This window comes from Typopeltis vanoorti, chromosome 11 (genome assembly GCF_054136105.1).
Source record: "Typopeltis vanoorti isolate ZY-2024b chromosome 11, IOZ_Tvanoo_1.0, whole genome shotgun sequence".
In the NCBI taxonomy this organism is placed as follows: Eukaryota; Metazoa; Arthropoda; class Arachnida; order Uropygi; family Thelyphonidae; genus Typopeltis; species Typopeltis vanoorti.
Genome location: NC_143559.1, coordinates 64,867,263 through 64,887,223, shown reverse-complemented (window position 1 = coordinate 64,887,223; position 19,961 = coordinate 64,867,263). Strand labels below are relative to the sequence as shown.

General features: G+C 34.3%; 1 protein-coding gene across 8 annotated transcripts in view; it reads left to right on the top strand.

The window, feature by feature from the left end:
- smg (sterile alpha motif domain containing protein 4 smaug) overlaps positions 1-19,961 on the top strand; it is a 392,969-nt gene that overhangs the window by 46,196 nt on the left and 326,812 nt on the right. The window contains exon 2 of one of the 8 annotated variants that reach the window (XM_090400249.1): positions 14,949-15,129. The exons of 6 other annotated variants lie outside the window; for them this stretch is intronic. The gene's annotated coding sequence lies outside the window, so the exon portion shown is untranslated. Of the gene's footprint in view, positions 1-14,948; positions 15,134-19,961 lie in introns of all 8 variants that reach the window. One more of the 8 variants, XM_090400243.1, reaches the window with a different exon arrangement.

Sequence of the window (19,961 nt, the reverse complement as noted above, 5' to 3'; positions counted from 1 at the left end):
ATCGATGGAACAGTTGAACTGCAGTCATTTTCGATCATCACTCAAGTGCAAAGGAATTTTGTGATCTTCAAAGAAGTACTTTTATGTGTGGAAGATGATTTTCGTCTCCCTGTATGAAACCACCACCCTCTCATTAAAGGCCTCTAGTGGTTTGAAAAAAGTTCCATGTTTAATCTCTGGAACAGAGTTTTTCTCGATTGCTTGCTCACTTCTGGTACTAATATATGGGTCTGCAGCCTTTCTTCGGTGGGATTCACGTTAAAAAAATAAGGGGGGGGGGGACTTTAGGACTTTGAAATATTAATGCTTTTAAGTATTCGCTCTGTCCGCGCGATTAGTCTAGTGGCTATGCGCTTCGCAACAATATACCTGGGAAAGGAGTGTCCCGGGTTCGATTCCCGTCACTGACGTGAGGAGCTTAAGGATCTTTCTCAGACATAGCCAAGTTAGCCAGCCTTGGGTGTGGCAGCAGGGTTTTTCTCCCCAGTTCACGGGGAAGGCAAACCGGCCCTGTGAACATAGCCACAGCCCCGAACTACAGGTATAGGACAAGTCACTTTATCCTCGGGACGGGTGCGACTTAGAAGAGCTAAGTTAGCTCTGTAACAGCCCAGTAGGCCTAATAAGTGGAAGGGAGAAGGGAAGTATCCTCTCTCCTTTTTATGAATCTTTATAAATCACTTCAAAATATTTCCCAGTTCTTATTTAAATTAATAAACCTGGACGCCTTTAATCTTTCGAAAACTTTCATAGCATTTTTTGTGTCACAGCATAAGAAAAAACTTATAAATTACATTTGGATACTTGTGTATGCTTTTTTTTTCTTTGTTTTCTTTATACACAACAAACCTTATGTACGTAATGATTTTCAATAAGTGTCTTCTACACCAATATCATTTAATGATTTAAGCAGTGATATTTCATCGCCAAAGAAATTGTACGTTGGCATGGCCGTAGTTAAAACCTGATGTTATTATATTAAAAAAAAAAAAAAAAAAAAAAAAAAAAAAAAGTAGTAAGTGTTCCCTCCCTATGCGAAAATCATCAAAGTCCATTAAGTAGTTGAAACCCAGATATTGGGTCACAGACGGAGAGAGAAAGACGACCTCCATATAAGGCCTTCTTTGTACTTAGTAAAGAACTAAAAATGAAGTTGCTTATTTCAAATCGCAGAACCACAATGATGAACTGTATTTCTAGTCGACTAATAACAGTGTACTCAGTTCTGGAAAGTTCGTGATAGACGATAACATATTTTGCTTGCAGTTACATACTTTTTTTTTCAAGAACTATAATAACTTTATAGTTGTGTTTCACGCTGTTTTTCTACTACGTGTGGATAGCATCGTCTTTAACTGGAACCGTTTCTAATAATATATTTTTTCCGGACTACAGATAAAATACTGATTAATAACAATAACAGGATGAAAGTCGGTATCGTCAAAATCAAGTTGTGCTTGAAATAGAGCCGGTTCTTGTAGGCACTTTGACTGCTAAAAATAAAAACAAAAAAACATCGTCGTTTCTGCCAATTTCAGGATGTTTGTTCAGTAAAATTTTGTTTTTTTTTGTTTTACTTAGTGATCTCGTTCTTCAAGAAATACTACACATGAAATACTAAGCTTTAAATCTTCTTAAAGAGTTCTGAATGTAAAGTGTTCAAGTTATTTATTTATTTATTTATTGAAACAAGTTTGTTTTGAAAGTGACTGTTAGTTCAACTACTCATATTTACGCTCTAGATTTGTGGTCTAATAGAAGTTGTAGTTTATTAAATAACTGAATGGTATCATGAATCTGCAAAATTAATTAGAGTGATTTGTTTCTCCGTTATTACTGCTTTACTGCATTTATTTCAGTTGTATTACACTGTTCACTTCTAGACATTTGTATAAATCATCAACCAGTTTATTTTGTAATGCGCTTTTAAGAACACGTTATTCTATTTAAAATCTTTCCCTTTCTTTTTGTTTTCATTTGAAAATGAGTCTGGTTAAAAATGTCTCCTTGTTTAGAAATAGTAGCTACTAGGCGATATTTAGAAAAGTTCGTTGATATGTCTAATTAGCCTTCTGATCTTTGTAAATAGAGAGGGGGGGAGGGAAAGACTGAAGTAATCTTATTTGTATAATAAGTACAACCTGGGGAGGAAGTTGTTATCCATTTTTTTTTTCATATATTTTATATTATACATGATCATGCATTGATATGTATCACTACTCTATGCAGGATCTCTGGAATTCAATTTTTTTAAAAAAAAGTTGTATCCTGAAGGATACAACTTTTTTAAAAAAATTAAATATGTACTATTATCCACCATACTAACCTTGAAACAAAAATTAAATATTAAAAAACTCAGAAAAATAATGCTAAATTGTAATTTTATTTTCGGCAAAGTGGTTTATACACAATACTGGACGCTGAATTAGAAATTTCGTAGAAATTTCAGTGGTTTCCGTCGATTGCAAATACCGATCCTCTTCAATCCCCTGCGGGTACTTCGGCGAGATATGGATCGGAAACAGCCTTCATTAAATGCTTCGGTCCGGTCACTTGCTGCACCCAGGAAGTTCCGTTTGTCCGTACAAGCCTTCTCAGACAACAGCGATCTTTTTCCTGACAGATTGTTTTAGGACCACAGTTACGCCTCTTAAACAAGCACTTTGGGTTATATCCCCACTGATTAAACACTCGGGATATCTTACCTTTTGAGAAACCAGTCAGCTCTACTGTTTTCAAAATCGTGGCTCCAGACAGATGGGCGCTTACAATAAGGCCCATATCGAACTCCAAAAGATTCTTTGTTTTTCGCATTGTGATCAATGCTGTTGACGATTACTGACCATCAGAATTCTTAAATAGTTGCCTAGAACACGTGACATACGCTGCGTAAGTGACGTTTACATATATCTACATAAAGATTTCTAATTCAGTGGCTAGTATGTGTATAATTCTTAATGGGTGGGTAAAGAATTAACAAACCAAACGTCTCTGCGAAAGAAAGTACAATGTGAATTGCTAAGAGATGGATCATTAATTGCTCTCATCACTACTGCGTCAAATATTTTAGGCAGCTCTTAGAGGCATCATCCCAAATGTGAGAGCAGTATTCAATAGTTGGACAGAGTCGTGATTTGTAGAATTAACAGCTGTTCACATATAAAGTAACGCCTCGAGCGAGAGAGAGAGAGAAAAAAAAACTTAATTTTTTGGATGCTGAGGTAACGATATTTGTAATACGTTCATGTCATGAGAGAGAAATTCTAAGTTAGAGTAATTCCAAGAAGAGAAACCACATCTTGTCTGGAGTTTTGGATGTTGTGAAAGTAAAACTAGAGGGAAAAGGTTCTTTTTTTGGAGAAATAAAACAGAATTCAGTTTTACCAGCATTGAAGCTAACAGTGTTATTATAACTCCATTTAATAATCTTTTGAAGATAAATTTAAGAGTATAAAATTTGATATTCTGTAACTTTTGATGATTTGTGTATAATGCAAGACTTGTCAGATGAGAAAGAGAAATGCACTGGATTCGTCAGCAAAAGTGGACTGTATTTGCAATCTTCTGGAGAAGGTCATTGATATATAAAAAGAAGAGAGTAGATGAAAGAACAGAGCCTTGTGGAGGACCAGCATTAGTGGCAAAATGTGATGATTCAAAGTGAAGGCTGACAGTCCAATTGCAGAAGACAAACTATATGTTGGAAACTTACTTAATATGTCTTTGTGTCAATCCCGGTCAAATGCCTTAGCGATATCAAGCGCTACCACTTGAGATTCCCCAAACTTTTTCCGAGCAAGAGGATCCCTGTTGATCGATGATGGAATCTAAATTGGCAATCGTGTATTAGTTGAGAAACTTCAAGATAGTGTACAAGTTGAACTGTTATTAGTGGCTTTCTCCATGGCGTTAGAAAGAACTGAAATTAGTTAAATGAAAGGAAATAATTTAAAGGATTCCGGAAAGGACGTAGAGCCTACAAAAGATAAGAAATAATACAAACATAAATAATAAATAAATAAAACTATAAAAGACCAAGCTAAAGAATGAACATGCTTGAAACAGAAGAAATTTGGAGAAAGTGTGGGATAGAAAAAAAGAATCGGTAAGGCGTTTACAAACAAAACACATCATCCCACCGATAGTTCAGAACATTTCAGTAGTAGTGAAAGATGAACCAAGGATTCTCAGGAGAATAAGCAAGTAAAGGATCATTTAAAATTTTCTTTTATCTTCTTGTTTCCTGGCCTGAAGCAATTTGCCGGAACAAAATGATGCATCTTTTTTTTTTTTTTTTTTTGCTATAAGAGTACGTGAAAAAAAAAAATAAGAGGGTTTCATTTGGCAAGGCACTGAAGTTAGACTGCAAGACAATAAATAACGCGAGAGTTGTCCAAATGACTTGTAACAGTGTTAATATATTTAAATACAAAGAAGCGGTCTCTTCAAGAAACCAAATCGTAGGATAGTGAGACTATTCTTTAGCGTTTAGCTCTTGACATTGGGCCAAGTAGTTTTACTGGGTATACGTGCTGTGAGCTCACAACACATGTATCCAGACAACTGACCATCATGCAGTTAGAAAGTGAGAATTACCCACTGGAAGGAGGCTATTCATTTTTTTTTTTTTATTGTTATTTATAGCTGTTAGGACACCCAGCTGACGTTTTCTTTGGAAGTGAAAGTTGAAAATGTAAAAGAGATCGAAGGTGGAAAATATCACACCTGAAACATCACATATGCGCAAAGACAGCATATAAAACGCAGCAGTAAGAAAGAGAACAACAAAAATAAAACATTGAATTTCTCTTTTGAGTCATTGCAGAGGCAAATACACGATTCTTGTTGGTTTTGTGTTTGCGAAAGAAAAGTTAAAAAGATAACGCATAAAATTTTCTTATAGTCTGCACATGACCAGTAGTAAATTGAGGAATTTTCCAGATATTAATTACTATTTCTTTTAATTAGCTCTTCTTTTTCTCCCTCCATCTAGTAATAACTTTAAGCTGCTATGAAATGATAGTCTGAAGTCTGTTCTTCCTTTGCACTGTATTGATGTTTTGTGATATATTTTCTGTCATAAAATTGAAATTTTTTTAAAAAAAAAATATATATATATAACGAATAATAAATAAAGAACGGTGGTAATATTGCGCTCATCATAAAACTTAAAATGTAAATATTATTAGATGATTATCATGAAGTTACAAATTCATGGATTTAAAATGTTACATTGGCCGAAAGACTTTGCAATTGTTGCCATTATGCAGTAATGCTGCTATACAGCTGGAATGTATTCTTTAATTATATATCGTGTAATGGCTTTTTAAAGGACTCTTGTAGGAAGTTTTGGAATAAATTAAAATAAAATATTATCTAAAGTTCGATACTTAGTTAATGTTTTGGCTAATTTCAGAGTAACACTTCTCAACTGCTTTACAGCTTATTATTATTATTTTTTTATTATTGTTTTATTTATTTATTTTTTTTATCGCACACTCTTTACTACGCTCCTTTTTAATCTGTATATTCTATTCCATGGCTCAGGAACTAGCTATTTATTCTCTATTTTGTAGGTTGAATTAAAAAAAAAAAAATCGGTTTCAAACTAATTATAATGCTGTGAAAAACAAAAACAGAAAATGAAAAGAAACGGAAGGAAATATATTATCAAAATGACGTTTGATGTGCACATGGGCGCCACCATACGATGAAAGTTGTTAAACTTAATAATAAACAGAAATCAGTATAGATCTTCATTGTTGGTAATGGATGTGATCACATTATAAATCTGAAATCATGAAGAGAAGTAAAATACAAAAACTACTCAATCGAATTAGCTGCCAGTGCAGGTTTATATTTGCGACTTCTCAGAACGCAACTTAGAAAGATCCAAAAATTTGCAACTCCTCAATTAATAATGTTGTGAAAAACAAAAACAGAAAGTGAAAAGAAACGGAAGGAAATATATATATATATATATATATATATTTGTGTATTCGTCATGTTTTCCATTGATAGAGTGCGCAAGTAAAATTAGGTTTGGTTTCGTGAGATTTCACGAGATTTTAGTTTTCGCATTGAATTTCAATATTAGCCATTTCAGTGAGACATAGTTTGATTATCTCGAAGATAAAAGTGTCTGTTTCTCAAAAAAGAAGCGTAGATTTCTTTTAACAGAGCAAAAACATTCGTTTGCAATGTTTTTTATATGAAAATATATAAGTGATATGCAAACAAAAAAATCCAAAATTTAATTACAGTTTATTATTATTATCATTATTCATTTACAATATTAACTTCGTTATTTTATAATGGATATAGTGCTAAAATGCAATAAACCAATAATGTGATTTGCACACAGTTATTAACTGCATGGTTGCATATGCAGTTAATAACTACAATTAATAACCAGAGAAGTGAAATGTTATTCAATTATAATCTTATATAAAAATCTTCTGGAATCAGTTATTCCTTGATCTTCCAAATTGATGCTAAAGCATAATTTTTATAATTATTCATAAAAAAATTTTTGATGTATATACATAATCCTTCAACGAGTACATATTTACGTATAGCAATACGTCATGCACATAAAAGATTAGTTTCCTTGATTTCATTACTACCATAAAGATAACGTAATATTATATCACGGAGTTAAAGATAAGTACATCCCAGTGCTTCCCTCCCCTCCCTTTTCATTAATATTTTGGTTGTCTTACTCCGAAAATGTGGTCTGTACACTTCTCTATTTTATTATTATAACAAATTGTGTTCCAACCAGGAATGCTCTTTTGCTGTTATTAAATGAATGATCATCTTTTCAGATATGTTTTATGTCGGGTTAATACAGTTCAAGGCTAATTAACTTGGCAAATGAACAAAGGTTAAAATAACTGCGAAGTACATAAAAGATGACAGAAACTAGGTCAGCTCATTCAGAAAGCGTGTGTCATGGTAATTCAGCTCTGCAAAATTTAAATCCATTTATTTGCTCTTCGTGTGTCGGTGCTATCGTAAGGGGAGAAAAATAAATGGTGATAAACGTTTCGCTCAAATTAAGTAAAAGAAATACGTTTCTTTCATTTATAAGTCTGTGTGATACCTCACATAAGTTTCCGGCATAATTGTCATACTTATTCATCTTCTATGTACCTGTTTTTGAATCGTATTCAAGATCAGCTTTAATTAAGGAATTTAAGAATCTGCTGCATTTTCCGAACCTGTAATTCTGTTAGCTTTAAGCTCCATGTGGTTAGAAGATTCATCCTTACTATGCCTCTCGTTAAACTCATTCACTGTCAGGGCACTCACAACTGTCTCTGGCAATTCATTCCACTCATTCACCACTCCCGAAGCAAAAAAATCTGTCTGCACACCCGTACTAACTACATTCTTACACAACTTCCCAGGTGTGACCTCCCCCTTGTACTCACTCGACGCGCCATGTATTGAAAAATTTCTTTTGTGTCAATCTTATAGAACTCCTTTCATAACATAAGTTTCGGAGGCAGGAAATCTGTGGAATTTTCATCTTGTAAAATATGCAGATCAACATGAAAACAAACAAACCTGGAACTCACGGCCGCTATAATAACGCTAAGCAAATAATAAATTCCTAACTTATGCGATATCCGAATCCGTGTGCGGTGTGCGTCGTATATCTAGAAATTTGATTTTCTCCCCTTTACCTCCTCTAGACCTAATATTACAAACAGAAGTACTTACGCTTGCTTAAATCCTTTTTTTTTTTTTTTTTGTATGAAATTATATGTTCATGAAATTATTCATATTTTACAAAATAAACGTATGTGTTATGAATTAAAACATTAAATAAACAAAATAATTACCATTGTTCTATTTATTTTTACTTTAAAATATATAATAAAAATCTCTCTTTTGGCACCATTATACACGAGATTTCAATTAGAAATCTGTTCGAAATTTTCATTCCGCGATTTTAAAATACGCAATTCACATACGGTACTTGCTCTTTTTTGAGGGGAGTAGAGACTAAGCAGAAAAAAAAAAAAAAAAAAAAAGGAAATAGAATGCGCGCAAAATTAACTGTTCCTGATATATTTGCTATGATATCAGTTCGTGATTTGGTAAAATATACACGTTATTTGTAATTAGTGGGAGGAACATGAATGGCGATTGGACAGGTGTTTTTAGTAGGTTTCATTAAAAAGGTTAAACCATGGAAATGTTAACGTGATCTTTGGGAAAAAGAAAGAATACAGTAATAGAGCTTTTTACAGGTGTGTTGCAGGGAGTAGTATGTTTGTTTGCATTGTGGCTCGCTAATTTAAGTGTGGCGTTAGTGTCGGTTATTTCAAATAAATCGTTAATGAGTCATTATGTCATACAGGTTGACCCATAAGTCACGAAGAGGTTTAAAATAAGTGGTTTTTCATCACTAATAAAAATCTACAGTTTTGTATTTCATTATAACAAGAAATACTAAAAATCATTAAATAAAAAAAATTATTAAATGTTTAAATTTTTTCGTGATTTATGGGCCACCTTTATAATTGATTTTTAAATAAATGAATATCAATATTAGCTTTGGAAGTTAAAATTATATGTTTCTGTATAGTTTTTTGATATTTGTAGAGAAGATTCAAACTACAAATGGTGTTTTGTAATATCGTGAACTCGCCTACTATTAGGCTCTCTAGTCTACATTATGCGACTCGGTTGATTGTGGTTGTTTAGAATTATATCGAAATGGCCATATATGACTGTGGCCAGTCTAGGCTGCAAAGAATCCTTATGTGTTTAATATATATATATATATATATATATATATATATATATATATATATATATATATATATATATATATCATAACGGGACACAAGAGTTGTATACCTTTCGTAGAAGGTTGCCGCCTGTGACGCAAACCACATATTGACTACTTCTTTGACTTCGTCGTCGTCGTCTTGAAACCGCTGGCCACCAAGGAAAGATTTCAGATGTTTGAACAGGTGAAAGTCGCTTGGTGCGAGGTCAGGACTATATGAGGGAATGGAATTGTTCCCAGCCGAAGGTGGCGAGAAGTTGTTGTGTTGCTCCAGCCGTGTGTGTGGGGCTGGCGTTAGTCCAAATCGTCAGTCACTAAAGATGGTCGCCCGCTTCGTTCATCATTGGGCACACCTGTCCTTCCTTCATTAAAAAGTCTTACCCATCTTCGTACCATTGAATCACTCATTGCGTGTTCTCCATAAACCTCAATAATTTGCGGATGAATTTCAGCTGCTTTAATATTCCTCGCATTCAAGAAACGAATAACTGACCTAATTTTACATACGGCGGGCGATTCAATTTTGTTAGACATTATAAACACACACACACACGCCAAGAAACGTACGCACTGCGAGAATGTCCGAAAATGGCACTAACGCCCTGCTAACGAATCAACAAACTCAGCACGCATGCGCACCATTGCGATCGCAGGCTGCAGTGAAAATATTTAAAAACGGAACTTACTTTCTGGACGTCCCTACGTGTGTGTGTGTGTGTGTATATATATATATATATATATATATATATATATATATATATATATAAACTTAGATTCTTTGCAGCCTAGACAGGATTCGAACCCGGATCTTTCCATTTAAAGGATATCATGAATACTGACTTAATACTGCATTCTCTGTGATGAAGTTTCAAAAAAGTAAACATTATTCCACACTTACAGATTATATATATGTTCATATTTTTTACTGACTGAATTCCGAGAATTTGACAAACAATTAATTTTTTTTTAACACACAACATGTTTCGTCAGAAAGCCGACTTCTTCAGGGGTGAGAACATTGAAAGCAAAATAAAAATCCCCACAAAGAAACATTGTATCACTACCAAATCGACTATAAACTACAGTTAAGTTTGAACTGAAGCTACAGTCCAGGCAGGCTAAAGTTCTATTGTTAGGCATCCGCGAGTGTGTGACTTAACTAGTGCTCCAGTATCTGATAGCAGAGCTAAATGAGAAAAAAAAAAAAAAAAAAAAAAATCAGCTAACGCCTTTTTATTCTCGTATACGGGGATTGAACTGCCCACTCAATCTCCAAGTTTTTGGCGATTGAGTGGGCAGTTCCAAGTTTTTGGAGATTGAGTGGGCAGTTCAATCTCCACTGGTACCAATCAGAGATAGATGGCTCAAAGCTATCACTAATTAAGCGGTGCACAGTGAAGAGAGACGGCTCAAATGTGCCGCCATCTCGTGGTCCCTAACCCTAACACAATATATTTAATGTCTGAAATAATGTGGGTTCTACGGTCGATTTTCTTGAGTTTACAGGACGAAAAACCCGAGTTTCCGGGAGGAAAAACCTGCTTGCCCGTACCAGAGATCGACTAACTCGGGAACCGGTCGAAAAAAGGCTTAGAAAAAAAATCCTCTAGTCGCCGACTAGACTCGAAACCAGGTCTTCCTTCGTGCAGCCAAGCGCTGTGATATACAAACGCTACATCCACTGAGCTACTTTTTTTTTTTTTTTTTTTTTTTTTTTTTTTTTTTTTTTCAGTTTAAACAACTTTATTATAAACTTTTGCAATTATTTACATCATAATGAATTCTATATACAATATATACATTTGTTATACCATTATTTCAATCGAAGTTTCATTTTATGTTATATCATCATGTTATAATGTAGTTGTTACATTACTGTTCTCTTAAAATGCCTTAACTTCATTTGCTTATAAACAGGGAATCTCATCTGTTAGTTACAGACACATTATTTTCTCTATTACATCAATTAAGGTATAATTCAGCTTTTTTTTAAATATACAGTTAATTCTATTTACATACCATATATATAATTATATATCACACTTATTATATATTTAACAATCTATATATTCTACAAGATAAATCATATATACATCTGTACAGCGAAATAACATTCGCATGCAATGAAGTAGGAGAGCACTTTTTTTTCCTGCGGTAGGAGATCTGTTCCAAGTGACTCAGGTGCTGTTTCCTCTGGTGGAGGTGGAGAGTTAGTATCCTTCCGAATTTACTTCCGATTTGTCCCATTTCCACTAGGAGTGATGAAGGTGTCGTTCTGTTGTTGGTTGGAGGGTTCGTCTGATGTAAGATTGGAGGTTAAGTGTGTCCATTCTTCTATAGTCATTCTTCTGGACTGGACCGAATTGGTGATCTCCTCCTGGATGTAGTGATGTAATTTCGATATTGTTCCGGGACTGTCTTCCCTTCCATACGCTTGGTCGCACCTGTGAGCCCAAATTGCGTACATCGTTAGGATTAGAACAATTGTTTGCACCCTGTTTATATGTTTTCCTTTTAGCCAGAATAACATTTCTTCATTGATTACTTTGATTTCTGGAAGCCATCTTTTAACGGCTTTCCAAGTTACTTCTGCTTCCTTGCAATATAACATTAGGTGGTATAGTGTCTCCGGTTCCTGGCACTGAGCTACACAGGCTTTAGCTAAATTAGTCCGGTAAATTATAACTAAGGTTACTGTTTATGTGATGAGAGTCTACGACAATTTCTTTACAATCAACAATGCGGCGTTCTACCTCGTCGTGGCATCTATGAAGGTTTGATGTTGTGGTCCAGTTTATCTCATGTTGGCGGCCTTCACTATTTGTGTTCACTGAAAACAGGACATGGCTTGAGAGGGCGCTTGCTCTGGTTCTGTTGTAAGCAATGTTCCTTTGATGTTCTTCGAGACGTAGGAGGATGGACTTCTCAGTTTGGCCATAATATGGTTTCCCGCAAGCACATGTGATTTTATACACCCCTGGAAACTAGTATTGATAGTATTGACTCACCTACATATGGGTTATCAAAATATCTAGCATCATCCTTAAAAGGTTTTGCAAGCAGATCTCCTTCTTACATCAAAAATTCAAAAGACTTCGTCTCTGAAATTAAAAATATAAAGCTCAAGAATTCAGATATCATGGTGAGCTTTGACGTGTTAGCACTCTTCACAAATATTCCAACTCAAAAGGTTCTTAATATATTTAAGTAACAAGATCTCAAAAAAGATGTTTGCTCTGCTATCACATTGTGTTAACTCAGGCTACTTTGAGTTTGAAGGAAAAATTTATAAACAAAATAAGGGATTGGCAATGCGCAGCCCCATGTCTCCAATACTAGCCAACATTTTTTTTCGAGGATTTCGAAGAAAAGTCTTCTCTGCTACACTTAAGCCTAAAATATGGCTCCGATATGTTGACGACATATTCTTTATTTGGGAATACGGGATAGATAATCTTCACATTTTTTTTTTAAAATCACTTAACTTCCACCCAGACATCAAATTGACTACAGAAATTGAAGATGGATCTCTACCTTATTTTAGACGTCAAACTTACTAAGATGTCTGACTCCATAAAAATCCCGATTTTCAGAAAATCAACGCACACGGATGTATGCATCCTCACACCACTATCCAGTACAGAAGTTGGGTATCATCTCTACTCTAGCGCATCGTGCCAGGTCTGTATTGTCAGACGAGGAAGAGCTAAAAAATGAACTACAACATCTAAAAAGAACCTTCGCACATAATGACTACTCTTCAAACTATTAATAAATAACTATACCGCCGTCATCAAAACAACGTAGACACACAGGACAACCCCAAACGTTATAACTCTTTACCGTACATCAGCTCGCTCTCCCTGAAACTAAGAAGAATTTTGAAAAAATTTAACATAAAAACGTGCTTTTCTACTCTTCCTAAACTCATCAATTCTAAGCAAACCCAAATAGGCTCACAATCATCTTCAGTTTCCAGGGGTGTATAAAATCACATGCGACTGTGGGAAACCATATTATGGCCAAACTGAGAAGTCCATCCTCCTACATCTCGAGGAACATCAAAGGGACATTGCTTACAACAGAACCACAGCAAGCGCCCTCTCAAGCCATGTGCTGTTCTCAGTGAACACAAATAGTGAAGGCCGCCAATAGGAGATAAACTGGACCATCAAACCTTCAACTATGCTGCCTTCCTTGTAGAACGCGGCATAGTTGAGGCTAAAGAAATTGTCGTGGACTCTCATCACATAAACAGTAACCTTAGTTATAATTTACCGGACTCGTTTAGCTCTGTTATCAGATACTGGCACACTCGTGAAGTCACACGCTCGCATTTGCCTCACAATAGAACTTTAGCCTGGACTGCAGCTTCAGTTCAACCTTAACTGTAGTTTATAGTTGATTTTGTAGTGATACAATGTTTCTTTGTGGTGTTTTTTATGTTTGATTTCAATGTTCTCATTCCTGAAGAAGTCGGCTTTCCGACGAAACATGTTGTGTGTTAAATAAAATTAATTGTTTGTCTAATTCTCGGAATTCAGTCAGTGAAAAAATATGAACATATCTTCATACCGAGTAAATACAACTGATAATCATATATATATATATATATATATATATATATATATATATATATATACATACATACATACATACATACACACACTTACATGCATGTTACATATTTTTACATTCCAGTTTAAAAGGCGAGCCTCCGTTACTCAGTCCGTATAGACAAAGCCCTTTGTGTCTCTTTCGACTAAAAGTGAGTTAGCCGGTCTCATACGGAGGCAAGTTTTTTTTTTTTCACCTGGAAACTCGGGTTTTTCGTCTCCCAGAACAGACAAACCGGCCCCGTGAACACACACATGAATTACAGTCACGAATACGTCCCGGCCATATGCCGGTCCCGAGTTCGGATAAAATTGGGGGGGTTGGGGAAAGCAATGGTGAACTATTCTGTAAAAATCTCACCAGGAATACTTTGTGGGTAATGCCTACAAGTCTCCTACGGTCGGAAATGACTGAAAGGGAAAACCAGGTCCAGTAAAAGGCAGTAATACTCGTATGCGCAGATCAGCCGGGAATACCAACCTTAGAAATCTAAAGAGGGGTTTAAACATTTATTAACTTAATCCCAAAAGGTGAAGAAACTTCCATGATGAATTTAAAGAATTAGTCGGGAGGAAAAATCTTTATGAACCATTTTAATGTCTAACCATTATTTTTCTGTATTTGTCTTGAAACTATTACGTCATTGATCTATTACAAAATAAAAGTGCAGAGCAGTAATTATTTTAGATATTTGAGGTTTTTTTTTTTTTTTTTTTTTTTTTTTTTTTACACGCCAATACACTAACTCGCTCCTTCAGTTCAATTCTGTATACAAATATGCTCAGGAAGTACAAAACAGGTTATAAATCCCAGGTATATGCCATTTAAGTTGCAAACCTTAAATCATATTAATAACAATAATTAATATTAATGGCATCTTGTGTATTATTAATCCAATTATCAAAAAATACGGCGCATTATTATTGCAAATCTAAAAATTGTTATATTAACTGAACTCTTCTTGACCTTCGGCTACAACCTTTTTTTTTTTTTTTCATTTGAACTTTGCTAAAATTTTTATTATCCGGCTGTAAACCAAATGTTATGTGATTTCACACTCCTCTATATTTTATAAGGCGCTGATTATATTTATGTTATATCCCTTCCCCATTATTATTTACTGGGAATATGTAGAGGAGAAAAAATGGGTTCTGAGAAGTTCGAGAAGTCACTAGCTAAAAAAAAAGAAAGAGGTCATTTATGTGGGTAATGTTCTTTAGTACACTGTATCATATAACCTTGGATACCCAGGTCTTCATAGACGTTGGTAAGGTCTGGGTTTCGTGTTTCAAATACAAACTTCTGTCACCTCCTCGAGTTCAAATGTGTAAGCTGTTGCTTTCTTAAACGATCACTTTAAATACATAAAGATATTTCCCCGTGACTAAATCTTTAAATTCATCATGGAAGTTTCTTGGGGAAGGGGGTAGGGGGGGAGTGTAGTCTGGTCTGACTTTTTTTTTTTTTTTTTTTTTTTATATATATTCCCCATCTACTGTTTCTGTCAGTTGCTGTTCTCATTTAGAAAGAAGACTGTTATCCCTATCTTCGGAAAAAATGGCTAGAAAATTCCTGGTCTGTGAGATTTAAATTCAAGGATTTCTCAAGCAGCCAACTAGGTAACTCATGAAGAAAACTATGGAAATATCCATGAATTAGTGTCTTATATCCGAAACGCCTTGACCCAGAGGTTTCTAGCTTTTTCTGTTAGTAAGCTGTCTTAATTTTCTCATTCCCTTTTAATCATTTTTATAATGAAAATTCATATTCTTAATATAATATTTGAATTAATATAAAATTTATTTATTTAATTTTAAAAGATCGAAACGCCACTGTATCACAGTCGGGCCAGTGACTTTTGGTCGAAAAAGTTCAAAATGTACTTAAGATTAACTGTTATTTTTACAATGAACAGTATTCATTTATCTTTTTTTCTCTTTCAGAAGTTTTTGACTCTATATTTATAAAATAGTAAATTCAGTCTTCTAATGCCTAATCATTTCTCAAAGGAGTAGACGATACTCTTTTAATCCTAACTTTTTGAAACCAGTAAGCTCTCTGGTCTCCACCTTTCACCATCTCCGCCGGTGGAGAAAATTTTCGGCGACGTCAACACAGCAGATAACTGTTGCCACGCCGTGTTCCTATATTAACTAGTACTGCATTATATTTGTGTTTCTACAGTTGATTTTTTATGAATTGTGAGTGATTAAAATCAGCGCTTCTCCAAGGAGGAGAAAACAGGATGATTAATAAAGATTAAATGTGATTAATACTAATTAATGGAGATTATAAATTATATCTTCGACGTGTTTCACTTATAACTTTTTTTAAACGAAACATCACACATTTTGATATATTAGCAGAGATTTTTCAGATGGTGGAACGACAAAAAAGGACAAGAATTTTGGACCATCCATGGAAATTGCATGAGGGAATGATAAATAAGAAGGTGAGGATTTTTTGTGTTGTGAATGATGAATGCGAATGGCTTTAAAGTTCAGTACGATATGTTGCAGGCAAGGGAACTTTTCCAACTCACCTTTATTCGAAGGCGAGTTACCCACCCGGGCGCATGTGGAGGTGGAATGTTGTTTTCTCCTGGAAACTCGATTTTTTTTTTTTTTTTTTTTTTTTCATCCCTCCAAACAGGTCATAAGAGCACACTCAATATACAGACATTGGAGACTACGGGAATTAGGATTAAGGACCCTATTCGGATTTGTTTTCGAAATCCTGCTTGGTACATGTTAGTTTACGCGTAAGCGTAAAACATGAAGGAAGAAAGGAAGGAACCACATTTGCTGTTGAGTCATTTGCGTTACATGATATTGTGGTAGTGCTTAATTTTAATTATGTCGTTTTAATGATATTGCACAAGGCAATGGAAGTCATTGACTAGTGACAAGCTAATTGTCATTTATAAACATTCTTGTGGCAGGGTTCAAATGAAACGAAATTGTCGAAACCAGTACTGTTTGTAGTTAGCACTCGTACATGCCCTTGAAACAACCTTTGCACCTTTTCGGTTAGCTACACACGCTGAAAATAAGTTATTTCATACCACAACTTGACATTTCATCAGCTCTTCTTTGCATCTTACGATAGTGGAAATATTTGTATTAATTTGTTTTTCTACTTCTGCTGGTTTAATTTCAACTGACAAAATTCGCTAGCACTTGGATATTGGCTTGGAAAAACCTTTTGGTGGCAAGCTGAGCCACGGATGAATTACATAAATTTAAACAAATAGCTGATGCACAACTGACTTTTGTGTCACGTTACTTTCACTTTGAGTACCTGCGCATTTTACCCTACTTTATATCCGTCAGCTGTCAACGAAGTACAAAATGGGAGCACTATTTTGCAGATTCTTCCTAACTTCTTGTACTTATAAGCTGACAAACTGACCTTAGCACAAAAGTCATTTGTAAATTTGCCAATGTACACTGTTAACTTTACGCTCTGGCCAACTTCCAGTTGAAATGTAGGTGGAACTTGACAGTGACATCCTATTTATAACAACTATGTGATCAGATATTAAAAAAGTTTAATGTTTAAACTATGTTATGCTGTTTATATCCTTACGTAACGGAGCTCTTTTTATGCAAAACCTTTCTGCATTTTGTTCTATTAAATGCAAATTAATTGATTGGTTTACCAAACATTGCGTAGGCTCTAGATTCGTTTAATTTTTCTATTTTAAGTTAAATAAAATGTATTGGCATAATACCTCCTTTATCTGTTAACACACGAACAATGCTTTTTGTGCACCAGAAAGAAAGAGACGAAATCAATTGCCACCGGAACAGTGTCTCAAGTGTTGTGGAGTATTTACGCACCCTTCACTGCGAGAGACACCAACAGTTCTTTGTTTTAAATAACAGCAATAAATTTGTGTTGAATTTAGTGGAACCCACTTCTCACTATTCAGGAGAAATTATTTATCAAGACCAATTCTCTAATAATATCATAGCTGCATACCTGATCCAGGAACTCATAGCTGGAGACAGCTTCCATATCATTAACAGTGCATGTGATACTTCCCTTTAAAATCGTTCTCAGTTAGTATACTTATTAATTCCTCTTGTGTAATTGTGTATATTAATTTTTATTCTGCGTACATATTTTGATTGTAAAATGTGTTCCATGAGAGATTACGTTTTTCCTTTTATAGCAATTCTGTTACTGTTCAGGAGAATTGTTATCGTACGCAAATTCTCTTAATAATATTATTAATTGAGTACCTCCATGGAATTATAATAACTCATAATTGGAAGGCGACTTCCAAATTTCAAATACGATGTTATCATAGTGCTCTTTAAAATTCTTCAGCTATTCTGCTCACTAACATACGTATAGTTATTGGCCCGGAGTAAGTTTGCAATTTCTATATGTATATATTCATATTATTAAACTTGAATAAGCAATAATTATAATTGCTATCTTTTAATTTAATGTTTTCTTAGTTTATGGCTTGATTCTCTATCAACAAGTCACATGCCATATTTGGATTTTTTTTTTATTTTTATTTTTATTTTTTATTTTTGAGTGCTGACCGTTTATTTATTTATTTTTCAAGGAGGATCGCTCTGTGGTTGCGTTGTTGTATATAGTAAATTATTAATTTTTGTGTTCTGTGTATGCATTTTGATAGTTCTTCACAAGAGATGACATTTTCCTCTTTTATAATCTATTACATGTTTTAATGTACTGAATCACTTAAAAAAAGTTATTCACTACATTAAATTCAGTACATGTTATTTATTTTCAGTCCCAAATAGTACGCATTTATTGGTCAGAGAATAAACTATCATGATCCTTTTATTTACACGGGTAAAAGAAATCTCTCTATAAAACAAAATTCTGTGCATAATTAATTACGAGAATCAAGGAGTAAGAGAGTATTAAAAATATTATCTAACCACCAAAGTAATAATAACAAAACACCTTACTATCGCGATCGGAAGGAGACGAAAATAATGAGAACCACTGCTGCAGAAGCATCAGCAACTAATTTTTAATGACACTTTTTTTTGGGGTGGAGGAATTTGCTGATTTTACAAGCATTATAAAATCAGCAACCCCCTTATTAAAAGTGTTTTGTATGCCTAAAAGCACTTGCAGGCATAAGGTGTAGCCCTAATAGTGTAGTCAAGGCCGAATTCTTCAGTAATGTGAATATAACATTCTGCATTAATTTGTTAATTAATGCAGAATAAGATAATTAAAATGGGAGCATTTATCGATTGGTCACTTGTACATAGTAGTTCTGCCCATGGAAACCAAATTGTGAAATAAAGTACATAATGTTCTGGAAGAAACCTACCTCTACAGGCTGAGAGTATCCGCTGATTCAGCACTGTCGTCTCTCTCCGTCCATTTATGTGGTCTTAATTGTTTCTTAGATTTCTTTTCATCATGATTCTTTCATCTTTTAATGACTTCATTCCCAGTGCTGCAGTTGCAGCCTATGAATCCTTCCAACCTTCATATTCTATGTTATTTGTTATTGGCACGCAGTATTCATAAAAATGGTGGTTTTTGCAGCATGGTTGTCTCAAAAGACATTATACATTATATACTCACTCTTTATTAAATTTCCTTATTTCTTGAACATTTATGTTACTTTATTATTTGTAATATTATATATCATTTTATATATATTATGTCTATATTATTTCTATATATTATTTGTAATATTATATATTTCTTGGTTAAAATATTGAGCAGGTAACGGTTCATTGTCATTTTCGTTATTTTTTTATGAAAAATTTCGTTTTTTCATAAAAAACGAAATTTTTTATAAAATTACTTTTTTATGAAAAATTTCATAGAGATCCTTCCCCTCCCCCAAAATATTTTTATATAGTATTCCTCAGTCTCCAAAAGTTTAAAAAACGCTGCTCTAGAGCAGCGCTTCCCAAACTGTGGGCCGCGGCCCCCTTGGGGGTCGTAGGTTTTGTTGAGGGGGGCCGTGAAATAATGAAAACAAATTTAAAATGTTTTAAGACTAAGTATATTTTTTTTATTTTAAAAGAAACGTATTTAACTTTTATTATTTCTTTTTTGTTATTTTTTATATTTTAATGGAAAAATTCACACATTGGTGTTGGTTCACAAACTTTGCTTCCTGCGTATTTCGGCGCTTAACGAATATTAGTAAATATTGCTTATTCATATGTTTCATTTCAAAGCAGTGGTTAATTGTATTTACTTCGAATGCTCTCCAGGGAAGCTCCAAATCTTCCTGTTCCCTTTCATCACGCGGTCGTAATCAGGGACTGTTGATATTGACTTTATATACATATCGAAACTCGTTGTATATTATCACTGTCATCCGAGCTAGTTTTCTGTTACCAATAAAAGTTTCACATATACCTCCCACAGGAAAAAAAGCTTAAACAAGTTCATGTGGGGAGATAGTAACTCGCTTGCAGTGGTAAACAACACGCCCTCCCTAAGAGCCACTATACTGCAGAGGCAATAAAAATAAGTACTTTTATTATGCCAGTGAATAAGGTATGAGGAGTCTGTG